This window comes from Salvia splendens, chromosome 18, assembly GCF_004379255.2.
Source record: "Salvia splendens isolate huo1 chromosome 18, SspV2, whole genome shotgun sequence".
NCBI classification, from domain to species: domain Eukaryota; kingdom Viridiplantae; phylum Streptophyta; class Magnoliopsida; order Lamiales; family Lamiaceae; genus Salvia; species Salvia splendens.
Window position 1 is genome coordinate 6,916,635 of NC_056049.1, and position 19,622 is coordinate 6,936,256.

At 38.0% G+C, this 19,622-nt stretch overlaps 1 long non-coding RNA gene and 1 pseudogene across 1 annotated transcript; one reads left to right on the forward strand and one right to left on the reverse strand.

Annotated features, from left to right (window-relative positions):
- The first annotated feature begins 1,906 nt into the window (after positions 1–1,906).
- Positions 1,907–3,187, forward strand: LOC121775960. Its single transcript, XR_006045213.1, has 2 exons — positions 1,907–2,239; positions 2,764–3,187. It is a non-coding gene; the product is annotated as an uncharacterized LOC121775960 (long non-coding RNA).
- LOC121775959 lies at positions 2,371–7,454 on the reverse strand (annotated as a pseudogene).
- Positions 7,455–19,622: the final 12,168 nt, after the last annotated feature.

The window sequence follows — 19,622 nt, forward strand, 5'->3', positions numbered from 1 at the left end:
TTGGTTGCCAAGGTTGAATAAAAAATACCCAACACGTTTCAAATTTAGTGGTAGCTTATATGGCTTTTGTATGACATGACTGATTTATTTAATGTATGCACCCGCAGGCAAAAAAAAAGTTAGTGTTTTATTTCTTAGGCATATACCTAAGTATTTATTTATAGTATGTGCATCTTATCACTTACTTGAATATGAATTTAGTAGTAATAAAAAAAATAAAGGTAAATAGAAAACTAAGCAACTCAAAGATGAGTTCATGATTTGCTATTTTGGCAGAAGAAAAGTTACAGGAAGCACAACAATTTTGGGGTGTGAATATAGATAATTTTCCTCATTTTCATGCTAATTGACTTTTTACTAAAAATTTTGGCAAACAACATACTAGAAATATAAACACAGTTCTGAAAATAACCGCCAACAAGAAATGAATGAAATCAATGTATAAACAAAAGTTAATGCTCTATCAAAATCCACGTTGGTCATGGAATGAATGAAATCAATTATATTTATAAACAAAAGTTAACGCTCTATCAAAATCCACTTGAGAAGAAAAGCAATAGACGGGCAAAAGAAAACAAAAGTCCGCAAACATCCCAATATAAACATTAATTAAACCATAGCCTTAAATTGTTCTATCGACGGTAGAGAGGTTAATGCTTGAGGTCAAAGGTCTCAGATTCGACTCCTCCATGGCGCGATCTTTAAATTTGAATTCATTTACCCATAAAAAAATGTGTCATATCCCCGGTTGGGAACTGAGGCTAGGGTTCTGGTCCTCTAATCATTTAAGATCCACCAAGACTTGATGCAAGGGGTTTTAAGAATTAGAGCTAATTTATAATACAATATGATAATGGTTGCAATAGAATAAAATCAACATTTTGTGATAAGTTTTCAGGATGAATGGAAAGGGAATAAAAGTAACTCCCAAATGAATCATCCATCTCTAGTAATTTTGATATTTGAAAACTTAGGTATAATGCCTTTTAAAGAGACTATCTGGGCAACAAGATTTACTCCATATCATCATTCACGATCTAAATACCATCATGTCTATTCCCATTTTAATCACCTTTAATTATCAAAGCACATACTAATATTTGTGTATTAAGCATATGTTGGAAGAAGGTGTACTCAAAGCACAAGACGATATATAGAGATATATTTAGATAATTAGATTAATGTCTATCCCTTATAGAAATCCAACCCAACGAGATGACTCATTACTTATTCGACATGGATTAATAGAAAATTACTACGGATTAAATTTGTAAAATAATATTGATTTTTTTATATATTCATGACAGATAGATGAAAACCAGCCGCCGACATGACATATGACTCGTATACAAAACTACAAATTGCAATGCTGTGGCAGTTTGCTTCTCATTTTCTTTTCTCTCGAATTAATTAACACATTCCTTACATGTATGCTCAAACCCCGATATGAATTAGTCATGACATGAAAGATGATGCTTTTTGTCGCGAAATAATTTTGATAATTTATTTAATTAAGTACAAGTAATTACATGGTGACCAGGTCACCTATTTTGTCCATATTTCTCTATTTTCTTATTAATCACAACTTAACTGCACTTAATTAGTCCCTGCAGTTCTTTTTGTATCAGGCTTTGTTCGTCCACTTAATTTGTTTTGACATATCATATTCAGTCCATGGACCATGAACACTTGCATAGTTAATTAAAATAAAATGAATAAGTTAATAGTAATGGAGTATTAATTACACAAACAATATGTGACAAATAAATGGCAGCGGAGTGCCAGCATTAATTTGTTTACATATGCGAGGAGTATAAATTCAGAGGTTTAGCGCTTGCGTCCGTTTATATTATAAAATTAATAGTATATAAAAGTAGGAACAATATTTCAGTAAGGGGTGGTTTGGTTAGTCAGATATTATTTGTCAAGAAAAGGGAGAAGGTTGGTTAGGAAATCTCTTTTTCTTGGTTTACGGTATGTAAGGCTAAATTCTACCGAATTCTTTTCTTGTGCTTGGTTGGAGTGTCTTGCAACAATGAACTAATCAAAATTCCACCAGTACCCTCAACTTATTCCCTTATTTCCAACTTTGTGCTCATGGAACCCTAGCAATATAATTTGTTCCTCCCGCCAGAATTGTAAATTCTGTGCTCTTATTTACCGTCGTCTGCCTCCATACAAACCCTCATTGCGACTCTTGCAATTCGATGTCGACCGATTCGCCTAAGCTCACACAACGGTAAGTACCTTCCGCACACTTGGTATATGCTTATGCATCTATTACATCATTTTGGTATGTGTGATGGTTGCTCTCTTTGTTGATATTTGTAAAGGATCTCAAGTTTGAGATTGTTGGATTCAAACTCTCTATTTTGCTGCTACATATACAAACTATGTTTTATTTAAGCCATTCTGTTTGTTGGGTTCAAACTCTCTCTTTTGTGTTTACATGTTTGGAGGTCAATATGAACACTGTATTTTGTTGCTGCATATACATATCATTGCATTTGTAGTCTCTGTTTTGATAGGTGGTTTGTCGGAATTAGAAACCAAAACATTTATGAGAGTACCATCGAGAGCACCGAGACAACCCTGCACATAATAGATTCAAGGCATGTAAGTCAAACACGTTGAACAACAAGAATAAGTGTGATCTGGTGAAAATTATAAATAAAATATTTTGTTGTTCGGCCTTGTCACAACAATAAAGTACCTTCAAATGTTTCCATCTCTAGTCCACATAATTATCAGGTATTGCCTCAGGTTTGACGATAAACAATGTGTGCGTTTTCAAGTTAGCTCGAAGTACCTCATGGACGTAGCATGAAATAGTATGGCCCGACCGCAAAAAATCAAACCCGCAGATACGAATCTTCTTGTGATGTTCTAATACGCCTAAAAAATGGCCACTTGTTCTTCAATATACACAAACCGCTTGTCACGAAGAGTACCCAGCTATCAGAACAATGCACATAGCCTACCAAATGCATTCCGGTCCATCCTAAGATTGACCAGGCTGTCCGTGTCAGTAACACCAACCAATCTGTTCATGTGGCTGACTTGTTTATGCACTGTGTCGATGATGCTATAAGGTGTACAAGTTGAGTTCTCTTCCTTTTATTGTGTCGACCCAATCGTTTGAGGATAAGGTATATGATACATAGTCGAGCTACAAGATAATTCCGTATAATATCCTCCATCATATGCAACACATTTTTTTCTTTTTAGAAGTTCGATCCATCTATCAACAAGCAATTAGGAGTAAATATAATTGCTTTGTCAAACAAATGAAATATATGAAGACACCAAACCAAATCTTTCATAAAGATATGTATTGGCAGCATAAACTTGAAACTAAAAAAAGTATGGACAAAAGCATATCTGCATAGAAGATGGATATCACGATTGTTCACAATCCTCAATAACACAATCTTTTCATCACATCAATATGAAACGATTCCAACACTGTATATTGTTCAATATTGCTAAGAAAAGATTAGCAAATTAAAATAAAAACTTACCAATTTTTTTTCTAGCAGCACCACATGAAATTTTGGCAAACCAAAACAAAAAGAATGAATTTTGACGCTTTCAAACGAGATGACTTATTGAACCCAATCGAATAAAGAAGACGATTTTGAAAACCATAATTGGGTAACCCAGATTGCCAATTAATTGACACAAAATGTTCTTCCGATGTTGTGGAAAAAAATTAGGGCTTTTGTACTCAATTAATGCACAGAAAATCCAATCTCTGAATACTAACCTTCTCTTCACGCTGAAGTCAATGTGGGGTTTCAATGTACCTTCTTCAAAAAACTGCTGCAGACCTGCAGTCCTTAGTAGTTTTTAAAATAGCTTAGGTTGAAGGCGGCAAAAATGGTGATATGTACGCACAAATATGATAAATGGATATAGGGGTAAAAGAAAGGGTAGTTTTGGTATATTATGTAAGGTATAAATAAAAAAAATGAGAAAAAGATATGCTATCTCTCAATTTTGTGCAGATACACTAACTACAGAAATGTGAATTTATGGAGCGGGCCAGTGCACAAAACTTAGGTCTTTCAGAAAAGGTAAATATTGAACCAAACACATGAAAACATTAGAAAACAACCACTATCTATGCTTATCTGACGAACCAAACCACACCTAAATTTATAGTTCACTTTCTTATTTCTAAAAAATTGCGCCAAGTCAAATTAGGATATTTAATCCCGGACAAAGGAAGTACTAGCATACTATGTAAAATATTAGTACCATGTATCCTCAGGCATATAAACTCAATCTTTTGGGAAAAATGGGAGCAAAAAGTTTCATAGGTGATTCAAGGGTTCCAATAAGATTTGAACGCCATACTTAGGTTTCATGGTGAGCACAACAATGGGTGCGTGACGATAGTTAGGGGAAATTGTGAAGTTAAATTTTGATATTAGCATTGCTAATATGATGTTGGCCTCCATTAGAGCAAATCCTTGACCCACACAATTCCTAGGGCCCGCCGCAAAAGGGATAAAATGCTGCCTCCCCCCCCCCCCGGTTTTGAGGCGAATCGCTCAGGGTTGAACTCGTCGACATCTTTTCCCCATATTTTCGGGTTGTGATGGATCGCCAACACCGGAATCCATATCGACAGCCCTTTCGGAATCACTAGATCGCCCAGGTTTATGTCTTCGAACGCCATTCGGGGAAGCATTGAAGCCGGTGGGTATAGCCGAAGACTCTCGTTGATCAACATTTTTAACTGCATTTTATAGTAAAGTAGAATTACGAATAAAGTAAGAAAAATATATATAGAAAAAGTAAAATAAACTAAAAGACAATAAAATATGTTAAAAGAGAGTAAAATAGGACTAGTTAATTACTATTGAAAAGAAAAAGAAGGAAATGCCCCTTTTAGTACTTCTAAAAAGAAATACATCTCACTTGACCTAGAATGTGTTGGGTTACAAACTCATCCCACATCGGATGAGTAGGGGAAGTTGAAAGGTGTATATAATTCTGGTCCAACCCCAATTAGTTTGAGGCCTTTTGGTGACCCAAAAATAAATCCGTGCGGGCTTGATCCAAAGCGGACAATATCAAACTAATGTTGCAGTCGACGATCCTATCAAGTGGTATCAGAGCCCAGGTGGCTATGGGTCGGGCCTGGATGAGCCCGGTTAGGGTCAGACCCTGAAGGACTCGGGTTAGAGTCGGGCCCAGGATGACCCGGGGGGCCAAGGCTGGACCAACCCATGTTCGTGTCAACTGCGTTCCCGATGTGGTCTCGGTTTGAGGGGAGGTTTGTTGGGTTACAAACCCATCTCACATCGGATGAGTGAGGGAAGTTGGACAATATCAAACTAATGTTGCAGTCGACGATCCTATCAAGTGGTATCAGAGCCCAGGTGGCTATGGGTCGGGCCTGGATGAGCCCGGTTAGGGTCAGACCCTGAAGGACTCGGGTTAGAGTCGGGCCCAGGATGACCCGGGGGGCCAAGGCTGGACCAACCCATGTTCGTGTCAACTGCGTTCCCGATGTGGTCTCGGTTTGAGGGGAGGTTTGTTGGGTTACAAACCCATCTCACATCGGATGAGTGAGGGAAGTTGGAAGGTGTATATAATTCATGTCCAAGATGAGTGAGGGAAGTTGGAAGGTGTATATAATTCATGTCCAACCCCAATTAGTTTGAGGCCTTTTGAGAGTGATCCAAAAACAAAGGGAAGTTGGAAGGCCAACCCTAATTAGTTTGAGGCCTTTTGAGAGTGATCCAAAAACAAATATCAAACTAATGTTGCAGTCGACGAAAACAAATATCAAACTAATGTTGCAGTCGACGATCCTAACAGAATGGAGGGAGTATATGATTACCTCAGTGAGCTTGGAGAGGTGCTCGATCGAAAGCTGGGCGCCATTGCAGACCTGCTTAAGCTGAGCTCTGATCCTCTGCTGCCATGACGGATTGGTAGCGAGCAGCATCATCGTCCACGTCAGGAGCAGCGCGGTGGTGTCATGGCCGGCGAAGAAAAAGGTCTTGCATTCGTCCATGATCACCTGCAAATTCAAGCCTGAATTCTTTGTCTGCATCTCATTCAGCAGCAATCCCAGCAGATCGTCACCGTACGAGCTGCTCCGCCCCATCTCCATGCAGTCTTTCCGGCTCTCTATGATCTCCATCAACAGCCTCTCCACCTCACCATTCACTGATTTGATCTCTCTGTTGTACTTGCTTGGGAAGAATCTGCTTATAAAGTGATTAAAGTATTATTAGTGCAGAATGAGACTCGCTTCATAAAAGATAAAAACATTGTCAAAAATGAAAGCAGACTAATTTTGTGGTACCAAAAATAGAAAAATGAGACTATTGTTTGAGGACGGAGAGGTAATAACGATACCTGCTACCGGGAAACCACAAATGGCGGGTTGATCTGGGGCAGAGATTTTGAAGAACAGTCAAGAGATGAAATATTTGCTTTCCCTTTTCATAATTTGTGCCGAATTCAGTTCTCGAAATTATAACAGCGGTGAGCTCAGCCATGTATTCTCCGATTTCGAATTCCCTCTGCCCATTTCCCAGGGCGTTTTCCAACGATGCGATCATCTGCTTCGTGCAATCAACCATGTGTCCAAATAGTAAAAATTCTCAATCATATTTTTATTTAAGCAGAGAAAGAAGGAGGAGGAAATGAATGAAACCTTGAGCTTGTCGCCGATGAAAGCAGGAGCGACTATATGGCGCTGGTGGGACCAGTCGTGGCCGTTAGCCAACAAGAGGCCGCGCCCTATGAAATGCTTTGACCCCTGCTGCTGCTGCCACGACTTCCCGGAGAGGCTGCTGTATTTCAACAGCAGCTCTTTGATCAGCTCCGGTTCTGTCAGGCACATTCGCGGCTCCACCCCATTCCAAAATATAAACCGATTCCCTGCACATCGTGTATGTACATAGAAATGAAACAAGTGTGCAACCAGTAGTTCAGAGGTTCAAGTTATATGTATGACAAATATGTACATATAAACCGTTTTTCCTGCGCAAAATGAAACAAATGTGCAACCAGTAGTTCAGAGCTTCAAGGCCATACGAATGAATATGTACCGTAGGTTTTGGACCAGAGGAGGTAATGCGGGAGGAGGGGGGACGATGTCGTGGTGGACGGAATGGCAGTCGTGGGTGGTGGATTTGGAGAGGAGGGAGGCCATGTCCAAGATGTTTCCGATGAGAAAGCGCGGTTTAGGGCCACGGACGCCTTGTTTCGCCATTATTTTCCGAATGCGCCGAGGGCTCACCCAGTAGCATATAATGCTAGACTGCATAACTTTCATCACGCACACAATTAGTATCAACATAGCCATCCACACCACCAATTCCATCTTAATTCTCTCTCAAAGACAACGTAAACAAAATGTAAATGTAGATAGATATTTAACAGACTAAGAGAGGGCTGCGGCGATTAGTCCAATATTTATAATCTGATTTTACCAACTGATTATGAAAATGTATTACTAGGAGATTTGGAAAATATGATGGAGAAGCTACTTTTTCAAGGTCCAAACTTGTAAAATGAACGAAACTGTACAAAAAATTAGGATTTTTAATTTGATGAACAAAATTTGATATGATTTTTAATGTAACATCCCATAAATATTTATAGTTCAAGAGAATTTTTTTTTCTCAAGTTGTAAATAATCGCCTGTTTTTAAAAATACTACAGTAATTTGAATAAGATATAGTATAGTACTTATTTTTTAGTCAAGTAAATTAAAGGTAGGATGGTTGTACTAAATGAAATTAATTTGATAGTAAGTGGTTTTGTGGGGGAATACTTTTGATACCAATGACGTATAAAATAAGAGGAACGTACGCTATTGCGGTATGTATGATTACATGAATTAATCTTTTTTTGAATTTTAAAAATCCTAACAATTATAACAATCTAGAATGGCAGGGTTAATCTCAAGTCTAAAATCAGTTTTGTATAAATATATATGGATGAAAGAGGTGTCTGTGTTTTTTAAAATTCAATCTTGTAATCAAGGCCATATAGTAGGATTATAATTAATTAAGCACTTGGAAGAGACGTGCCCTTTAGTGTTAGGGAAAGGGTTATCACTAATTGGGCAAGGATGACCTCATTCTCAATACTTAGACCATCCGCAATGGCGCCCATCCAGGTGGACGTCCGACCGGCGTGCCGGACGTCCGACCGGCGTGCTGGACGTCCACCATTGTGCAAGGGTGACGCAGATACGGACGTCCGCTACGGACACTGGAGCTCCGCGGCGTTCTCGGGACGTCCGTTTCGACGTCCTTGCGGACGTCCGTCATTGCGTTGACCCCCACGGACGTCTGCGCGGACGTCCCGATTATTTGATTTTTTTTCGAAAATTCTATAAATACGGCCTGAAATGAAACATCGCGTCTCTTCACGAAGCATTGCATCTCTTCACGTCTGCTGCCCCTTGGACCCCGCAACTCGGGGGCGCTAATCACAATGAATTCAAACAAGCATGCACTCCGCCCTTCCAAACTTATATGGTGTCTCATTATGATAATATTGATCAATCAAGTTAATCCAATTACACTAAAATAATCAACAGTATCTCTCTCTAAATACTTTTCTTTTGAAGATAAATACTTTTAATAATTATGTATGTTTTTTTTAAATAAAGTGGTTGCAATTTCTCCGTTTTTGTGTCGAAATTTTAATTCCGTAAATTGTTTAATTTGGTGAATTTGTGAATTTTTATTATTGTGGGAAGTCCGTCAGGATGTCATTGGGGATGTCCGCCACTGTGCAGTGGGAAGTCCTTATGACGTGGCAGTGCAGTGGAAAGTCCTTATGACGTGGCAGTGCAGTGGAAAGTCCTTATGACGTGGCAGAAGGTGTTTTTGGGATGTCCGCGGGGATGTCTGCCCGGGCATCCGCACCACTGCGGATGCCCTTAAGGGAAGATATAGTAAAATACTTCATTCATCTGCGAGTACATGTGATACTTATTTGTTAGCAGTTCGGGTTTTGAAAAATATGAAAAAATTGTAAGCTGGAAAACGTTAATGAAAAACTGATCTCATTTTTATATAGTAAGTAATTTTTATAATAAAATTATTGATAGAATAAGTTAATAATGTTGTGAAAATCGAGGTACAACTTGCCGGGCGAAATTACAATGAAAAATAAAAGAAATTACACGGAAAATAACTGAACAAAATACACGGAAAACTTGTGGAAAGCGGTAAGCCGAGTCGAGGAGTCCTCTTTCCGCAAGACGAGATACGCCCCGGTAGTGCTCTCGGTTTGGCGTGTCGTCCCCAAAGATAAAACGGCTTCGTCTCTGGAGTAGCAGCACCGCTAGCAACAGAGCTCCGGCGAACGGGAGTGAGGCGGGGGCAGAGCTTCGACGGGAAGTTTATGCAGAGAGGGAGAGAGCGTGTATGCAAAATGCTTGAGTATGTTGTGTATAGAATGCAATGGATGCATGGCTATTTATAGGCCAAGTCCACCTGCAGGGCATTGATGGAGTCAACAGCCATTATGTGTGCCATGATGGCTTGACTGTAACCACCGGGGGTTATTGACTGGTGCACTAGCCAGTGGGAGCTGAAGAGACACGACGCACCTGGACACGCTACACGACGGGATACACACGACGGGATACACCATGGACCCGTCGGGGTCCATCGGGGACCTTTTGTCTCCCGTTATGGGTCGGGGTCCAGCGGGGACCTTTTGACTCCCGTTGTGCGTCGGGGTCCAGCGGGGACCTTATGTCTCCCGTTGTAAGTCGGGGTCCAGCGGGAACCTTTTGTCTCCCGTCATGCGTCGGGGTCCAGCGGGACCATGACGTGGACCAGACCCGTCGGGGATAGCGTGGAGTTTGGGTTGGTCTAAAAAGAACAAGCGGGGCACGACCCACGCTCAACGACCAGCTCCAAAGAACAGCCCAAAGACCACCCAAAGACCAATTGCCAAGGCACAAGGCACAAGGCACCCGATGCACGGGGCACGGGGCACGGGTCACGGGATACGGGACACGGGTCACGGGACACGGTGCGCGGTGCGCGGCTCGCGGGCGGGCGGCGGCTCGCGCGTGTGCGAGCGTGTGGGCTCTGTCACCCGTCTTATTCCACGATAATTATTACACATGATAATTCATCTGATTAAATACTTCATCAAAGAAGTTTATCATCCCCGATGTGGGATAATTAACACCTAGTTAATTAATCCCTTAGTCTTTTCACATAGCTCATTTCTAGCTTTATTGTGACCAACTTTAATATATTATTTCTCACTTACCGGGAATCGGATTTGAGAAAGTGAATATACTACGGTCATCTACTCGGAACGTAGATCGACGCTATTGCATTTAATTTCACAAAATTAAATGTCTTACACCATTTATTATTAGTCAAAAATCCTTTGACCAAGCACGATTCCAACAAATAAAAAAACCTACTTACAATATACTCATAAGAGAAATTCGATCAATAATAACGAATTCACCAAATAATAAAATGTGACATATATATAATCCCAAAATGAGGCAGTGTACCACTTTTCTTAAAAGTGATCTAAGTATTATTAATTAATCAATGTATAATTTTGATTAACTAACGTGCATGTCGATATTCAATTGCCGATTTTTTTTTTGAAGAATATATATTCCCAAAAAGAAAACAATGAATACCTAATGGTAGTAATTACTTAAACAATAAAATATTTAGATAAACGCCCGGACAAAATCATCCCTTTACTCTAATTTTTATACTAAATCAACATACTTGTATATTTTCAAGTAGTCATGCTGATGCGACAATAACTTTTATATGGCACACTAGTTAAATCAAAGAGAAAATTCAATAAGTATTCCATTCATCCTTTATAACCATACTGGTTTTATAATGAAATTAATAAGATATGAGAAAAATGTTAGCCATTCTTTATTGATCTCTATACCGGGATCATATCCTAGATTCGTAGTAATTCAACCATAACACATACAACACATAAGAGATGATTTACCAACCTCCATCCATAGCTTAAATTTGATGTAGGGTAGTATTCCACGGTTTGATGTTTCCCCTATAAGCTGCGGTTGATGTTATCGTCTCTTGGCCTTCCTTTACTCGATTCTTTTGATGGAGAAGAATCTTATATGTATATGACTTTTCTTTATTCTTGTATATAGAATATGTAGAGAATTGTTGTGTATTAAAAGCTGTAAATTCTGAATGTATTTATAGGCAAACACACAACCATTCCGAAGGGTCGTGTCCGTTCGTTCACATCTTTTCATAAATGCATCAGACTTATCCACATATTTCCTACAGCTTTTCCATCTTATTTACATACTTATATACACATAATGTATCATCTATTCAAGGCAAGAGAAGAGGGCTATCAATACGCCCGATTCTAACTCTTTTATCGAGACCGATCCATCACGGTATCGTCTTTCATGTTAGAATCCAATTGATACATTTAAACTTGATCTTTAATATTAAACCAATCTCTACATAGGTCATATATAGGAATAAATATTCCTACATTCTCCCACTTGACCTTTGTAGCTTTCAATGGTTTAATAACCTTTTTGCGCACTTTACAACCAAGTTCATATATCCTTTAAATACCTATAAAGTTAGATTCAATTGGATCATGGCGGTCACACACTCATTTAGTCGACATGATTCCTTCCATGTATCACAAATCAATTCTAACTTTATATGAACAAACCTTTCATTGAGATGTACTCTAATTCTCAATACAACATATGTTATCTAAACAACCATACTGTATACAACTTTAATGATAACATATAAATAAGCAGAAACACAACTTTTATTGAATTCACAAGAGTGTTTACACAATACATGAGTCCACAACTAAAATAGCAAGGCTTTATCTATAATACCCATACGCTCTACATGGCCAATAAACATACTGGGTGGTAGTCCTTTAGTTAACGGATCCGCTACCATCATATCCGTTCTTATGTGCTCAAAATACACTCTTTGTTTCTGCACTTCTTCTTTAACCGATAAGTATTTCAACTCCAAGTGCTTAGCACCCTTCGAGTACTTATCGTTCTTTGAGAAGAAGACAGCTGCGGAATTATCACAATAAATTTTCAGTGGCTTGGCTATGGTGTCGACAATTCCAAGTCCCGAAACAAAGTTCCGCAGCCACAATCCGTGAACTGTGGCTTCAAAGCACGCCACAAACTCTGCCTCCATAGTAGAAGTAGCAATGACAGACTGCTTTCCACTTTTCCATGATATTGCTCCTTCGGCTAAAAGGAACAAGTATCCAAACGTCGATTTTCTGGTATCAACGCATCCGGCATAATCTGAATCTGAATATCCAACCACCTCTAGATGATTGGATCTCCTATAGGTAAGCATGTGTTCTTTGGTGCCTTGCAAGTACCTGAGAACCTTCTTTGCAGCCTTCCGGTGGTCCATACCGGGATTACTTTGATAACGACCCAACATACCAACCGCGAAGGTGATATCTGGTCGTGTACATGTTTGAACATAGTTCAAACTCCCAACCACTGATTCATAGGGAATCTTTTCCATTTCCTTACGCTCCAATTCATTTTTCGGACATTGCATTAAGCTAAATTTATCTCCCTTCTGAATTGGAGCAATTCCTGCGGAGCATTTATCCATTCTATATCTCTCTAAAACTTTATTGATATAGCCTTTCTGAGACAAGCTTAACAATCCTTGTGATCTATCTCGGAATATCTCTATTCCGATCACATAAGACGCCTCACCCATATCCTTCATTTCGAAGTTTAAAGAGAGATACTTCTTGACATCATGTAGTAAACCCATGTCATTTGCGGCTAGTAAAATATCATCAACATATAGGACTAATATGATAAACTTGCTCCCACTGATTTTAATGTAGATACATCTATCAACGATGATCTCTACAAAGCCATATGAAACAATGATATCATTAAACTTTATATACTATTGTGTGGAAGCTTGTTTGAGTCCATATATTGACTTTCTCAACTTACATACTAAGTCTTCTTGCCCTTCTATCATGAATCCTTCGGGTTGTTTCATGTATACCTCTTCTTCTAGTACTCCATTAAGAAAGGCCGTCTTTACATCCATTTGGTGAAGCTCCAAGTCATAATGAGCCACCAAAGCCAATACAACTCTTAAAGAATCCTTCTTTGAAACTGGAGAGAAGGTTTCTTTGTAGTCAATGCCATCCTTTTGAGTGAATCCTTTGGCAACAAGGCGAGCCTTGTACCTTTCAATGTTACCTTTCGAATCACGTTTTGTTTTAAAAATCCATTTACAACCAATGGCTTTAAAACCCGTAGGCAATTCTACTAAGTCCCAAACATTGTTATCTCTCATGGATTTCATCTCATCCTTTGTTGCATTTAACCAATTTTCAGAATTGTCACTTTCCATGGCTTGTTGGAATGAGATAGGATCTTTATCAATGCTCAAGTCACATTCACTTTCAACGGAATATACCACATAGTCATCCGATATGGCCGATCGTCGTTCCCTTACTGATCGTCTTAAAGGTTCTATTGGTTCATCATTCCGTTCTTGAATTATGACTGATTCATCTTCAATCTCAATAGGTGGGTTATGCACTTCATGTTGTTCAATAGGAACAACAATCTTAGGTGCAACAAAAGGTGGATGAACAACCTTTTCTTGAACTTCATTAAAGTTCACTTTACGAGGTTCATCACTCCCACTAATTTCAATGAACCTAGCATTACCCGTCTCAACTATCCTCGTACTATGGTTAGGACAATAGAATGTATATCCTTTCGACTTATCTGGATAGCCAATGAAATATCCACTGACCGTCTTTAAATCCAGCTTCTTTCATGCGGATTATATAACTTTACTTCTGCGGGGCAACCCCAAATACGTAAATGCATTAAACTCGGTTTCCTTCCCGTCCACAGTTCGAAAGGTGTCTTTGGAACTGCCTTACTAGGAACCCGATTAAGCATATACGTTGCAGTCTTTAATGCATAAATCCACAACGAAAGAGGTAAATTACACCCACTTAACATGCATCTAACCATATCCAAAAGAGTACGATTCCGCCTTTCCGCTACACCATTCTGTTGCGGAGTACCGGGCATTGTATATTGTGCACAAATGCCCTTGCTTTCGAGGTACTTTGCAAATGGACCCGGACATTCTCCAGATTCATTAAATTTTCCGTAGAATTCACCACCTCTATCTGATCTCACCACTTTAACTTTTCTATCTAATTGCCTTTCCACTTCATCTATGAATATCTTTAAGACATTCACGGATTCAGCCTTTTCTCGCAATAGATATATGTAACCATACCGTGAGAAATCATCAATAAAAGTGATAAAATAATTTCTACCATCCCACGAAGGTGCATCAAACGGACCACAAATATCAGTATGAATTAATTCAAGAAGTTGAGAACTTCTTGTGGCTTGTTTCTTTATTATATGTTTAGTTTGCTTCCCCTTTATGCAATCTATACACACATTTAGATCACTAAAATCCAATTGAGGAAGAATATCATTCTTTACCAACCTCATCATCCTTTCCTTGGATATGTGACCTAGTCTTTGATGCCACAAGAAAGCCGAATTTTCACTTGACACACTACGTTTTGTGCCTCTACTTTCAACATTAAACAATGATTCAGAAAACTTTGCATCAAGATTGAAACTGTAGAGTGAATCAAACAATGTACCACTTCCATAGAAGTAATCATTTCTGTACAATGTAAATACACTATTTACAAATTTGATTTTAAATCCTAATCTATCCAACCTACTAACAGACACAAGATTTCTAGCACAATCTGGTACATAGAGACATTCCTTAAGATCTATATGACATCTCGTGTCCAAGATCAGTCTATAGGTCCCGACGCCTTTAATTTGTGCTTTCATCCTGTTCCCCATGAACAAGTATTGTTCATTTCCTTTTATAGGTTGGATCGTACTGAATCCCTGTTCAATGTGAGACACATGAGTAGTAGCACCAGAATCTAACCACCAAGTATTATTAGGCACTTCAATAAGATTTGATTCAAAGTAAACGAAACTATCATGTTTATCTTTCTTATCGAACCATGCCTTCCTTTTTGGACAATCCTTCTTGAAGTGTCCCGGTTCTCTACAGAAGAAACACTTCCTTTCCTTTTGGATCTTCTTTTCGGGGCCTTTAGGAAAAGAAGAATCTTTACGCTTGTCCTTTTTACTTGCCTTTCCCTTACTGGTGCTTGCTCCTCCATGACCCATTAGGTTCACAACTTGGTCACCCATCTTCTTTAGTCTCCCTTCCTCTTGAACTAACATGGCCTTTAGTTCTTTAAGGTCCCATTTATCTTTTATGGTGTTATAATTCACCTGGAACTGACCAAATTCAATAGGAAGAGAGTTTATGATGAATTGAACCAAGAACTGTTCATGAACCTCCATTCCCAAGGTCGTGAGCCTTGCTGCCAAGTTTGACATGTGCGTTGCATGATCGTGAATCGGTTTAGACCAGTCAAACTTTCTTGTAGTGAGCTCACTCATTAGGCTTCCCACAATTGACTTGTCGGCCAATTCCGACTGTGAACACTCATTTATCTTTTCAATAAATTCCCTTCCACTCTCTGTCTTAGGTATAGATGGCTTGAAACTTTCTGCCATCGTCATCCTCATAAGATTGAGACTTAGCCTGTTAGATCGCTCCCAAGTCTCATAACGAGACTTGTCCGTTTCAGAGCTCTCTGCTGTAATGGCTGTAGGCTCATCTTCCGTAAGTATGGCATGATCAAGTGACATAACACCCAGTGAAAACCGGATCTGTTCTGACCATTCACCATAGTTCTGCCCATTGAACTTTACGACAGAGTTTGCAGATGCATATATATTAGATGAAGCTGCAACATTTATACATGCTTACAATTAGAGCTTTGAACTTTAAACACCGATTCAGATAACTGTAATAACATGTATTCAAGCAACCTTTGGGCAATACTTAAACACATATACTTTTATTTTTGATGCTATAATATACTTTAATGATCAATCATATCATACACATATCAAATAAGCATGTTGCCTTTGGGTATACATACTACATGTGATACTGTAGACAAGATTAATCCTTTTCGTTTTATTAACATACATACAATGATCCACCTTTGGGTGATCTCCAAGTATATAGCTAATAAAGTTATTGATCAATCAACTTTCTTGTCATTTAGCATCCTTTAATCATGATCAATAATTTAAACAACTTTACATCATTTCTATAATCATAATGTCATATAACAAGACCACTTTGGTGATTAACATGTCACATAACATTAACATGCAACTTAAAAGGATTAAAATTTGACATGCACGAATTTGTCCAGAGAGTTTGCCCGGTCGGGCGATTTTATACCTTTACAACGCCCGACCGGGCGTTTTGGCATTGGTGAGTTCCGAGAGTTTGCCCGGTCGGGTGATTTTATACCTTCAAAATGCCCGACCGGGCGTTGATATCGACCTTCCAGAAAGTTCGCCCGGTCGGGCATTTTCGTACCTCATAAACGCCCGACCGGGCGTTGTTTCAAACGACACGCCCATTCGAAACGCCCGACCGGGCGAAATGATGCCCGACCGGGCGAATCGTCTGTCCTCTGTTTTCTCCCTTCGATTTTCATGTTTCAACCTTTCATGAAACAATCACCCAATGCGCAGCGGAACCAAACAACACAAAATGAAACATATACTTTCATATTTTGATTTTGAACATTCAATATGGTGATTTAAACAAATCTAGGTTGGCTCTGATACCAACTGTTAGCCATTCTTTATTGATCTCTATACCGGGATCATATCCTAGATTCGTAGTAATTCAACCATAACACATACAACACATAAGAGATGATTTACCAACCTCCATCCATAGCTTAAATTTGATGTAGGGTAGTATTCCACGGTTTGATGTTTCCCCTATAAGCTGCGGTTGATGTTATCGTCTCTTGGCCTTCCTTTACTCGATTCTTTTGATGGAGAAGAATCTTATATGTATATGACTTTTCTTTATTCTTGTATATAGAATATGTAGAGAATTGTTGTGTATTAAAAGCTGTAAATTCTGAATGTATTTATAGGCAAACACACAACCATTCCGAAGGGTCGTGTCCGTTCGTTCACATCTTTTCATAAATGCATCAGACTTATCCACATATTTCCTACAGCTTTTCCATCTTATTTACATACTTATATACACATAATGTATCATCTATTCAAGGCAAGAGAAGAGGGCTATCAATACGCCCGATTCTAACTCTTTTATCGAGACCGATCCATCACGGTATCGTCTTTCATGTTAGAATCCAATTGATACATTTAAACTTGATCTTTAATATTAAACCAATCTCTACATAGGTCATATATAGGAATAAATATTCCTACAAAAAATAAAAAGAAGAAAAATGAAATTAATAAAATATGAGAAAAATAAAAATTAGAAGTGGTTTAAAGTAATGAGAAACGATTATAGAAAAGCACAAGTCACTTGTTGATCTAAACTCCAGCTAGAATCATTCTCCCAAATCTTGAATGATAATTGACTCACGCTTTTAGAAATGTAAGAGGAAAACGTGGTTTGATTACGAGACCCTTGTCGAACAAATTCTATTCCAAGCTTTTGACTTGGACTTTGACGGGTATACCGTATATGGTCATAAACAATAAAATAGTGCAGTATATTAATAAAAATAATTAGTTTGTAACTGTACATTGTACGTCAAGGGGTAGTGTTAAAAAATAACTAAATCCTACTACATAATCAAATAATCAAAGAGGTCATTTTTAGGAATCAATTTAGTTCATAACATGGAACTAACTGTCATTTTTAGGTCATTTCAGTTCATAACTCTCGTACAAATTAAAATTATCTTAAAATAACATAATTGATATCTACAAATGACCTCCTTGGTTTAAATTTCATCCTTCTATTTTTTAATCTAAGGATTAAAATGGTCTCTAATTATATATTACTACAATTTTGTTACTTTTTTTTTATCACTATCCGTATAGATATCTCAGAATGACAATAATGAGAAAAATGAAGATTGAAAATAATTAAGCGCAATTGATGGCCCTTACAAACGAAGCCCCTTCAATTTTGGATCAAAAGACAAAATCCAAAGGATTCTAGAAATAAAAGAAAATATTAGCGTGCTCAATCTAAGGATTACAGAATCTTTGATTAGAACGATCCCAAAAGCCCAACATGCTAAACCACTCCTTATTTTTCAAATAAGCGTGTAAAAGTTCCATAATTATTTGAATAAAAAAACATTTTTGATTAATGGTGGAAGTTAAAATCAGTTAAAGGGAGGATCTAGTATTCAATTGATATGGTCGCAAGTTAGTACTACATGCAAAGGCCCAAAATCAAATATGTCATTAATTGCGGAAAGGGTATTAGTTTTTCTCGATCATATGGTAATCATATTTCACATTTGGTAGGTCAAAAAGTTGGGAGACAGATTATGAAAATTAAGCGTAAAAAGGGAGGGGGATTTCTTATCAATTTTGGCTGCTTGTTTTGAACGTTAAAATCGTGTGCGCTAGCTATTATTATTACTTTTTTCCACAATTAGTCGAACGAGTTTTGATTTTTGAATAACAGGAGAAGATTAAATGCCTTTCTCTCTGTTTTTGGAGAAACAGACATGTGGTGTTTGAGAAACAGGAGAATGACTTGGGCCGAGTTGGCCCACCACGTCACATTTCCTGTTCGGCCTAGGCCCATCAAAATATAATATGCGTATTAGCACGTAAAATATAATGTGCAACATTTCAGTAATGTTAACTCTTTTTTTTTACTAGAGATAGTATTTTCTTTCTTTTTTCCCTATCTAATACTCCCTTAAACCACTTTTGAAAGAATCATTTTGTTTCGGCTCGATTTTTTATAAAATTGTTTGACTTTATGAAAAAAGTAAATATAAAAATTGAGTGGAATATAGATCTATTATTTGTATTAGTTTTATAATGAATTGTGAGTGACTAAAAGATAGAAGAATGTGAGATCTGCATATCAAAAGTGAAAAAATAAATATTTAAATCGTGGATGAACCAAAATGTTAATAACTGATCTTTAAGTGGTGGACGGAGGGAATAGTCATGTTAGATTTTAGTAATAAACTTTGGATAGCAGTAGATTTGGAGCTTGGCCCCATCAAAAAAATACATTTGTAATTTGAACCATCACATGGTCCCAAAAATTGGCCAGCCCGCATTGTGATCCGAGAAGACTGATTAAAGAACGAAATTTGATACTACTACAAAGAAAAATATATGCGTGTTTTTATATGAAAGTAGGGCTGACCATTTTTAATACGGTACGATAATCTGACACGAATTTACACGAAAATAATAGGCTTGGGTCAAGAACACCCTTTTCTATCTGCATGTAGCAAACATTGCAGATTATTACATGTGACTCCCACGTAGTTAGTTGGTCCAATCGAGCAATTGATAGATAGACCAAGTTATAACACCTTTCTTGGTTTAGTTTTATCATCAATTTTTTATCCTCAAACTATTTATTGTTTTAGTTTAGTTGGTAGCCCATTCTTCCCTTTTATCGCTGATCTTG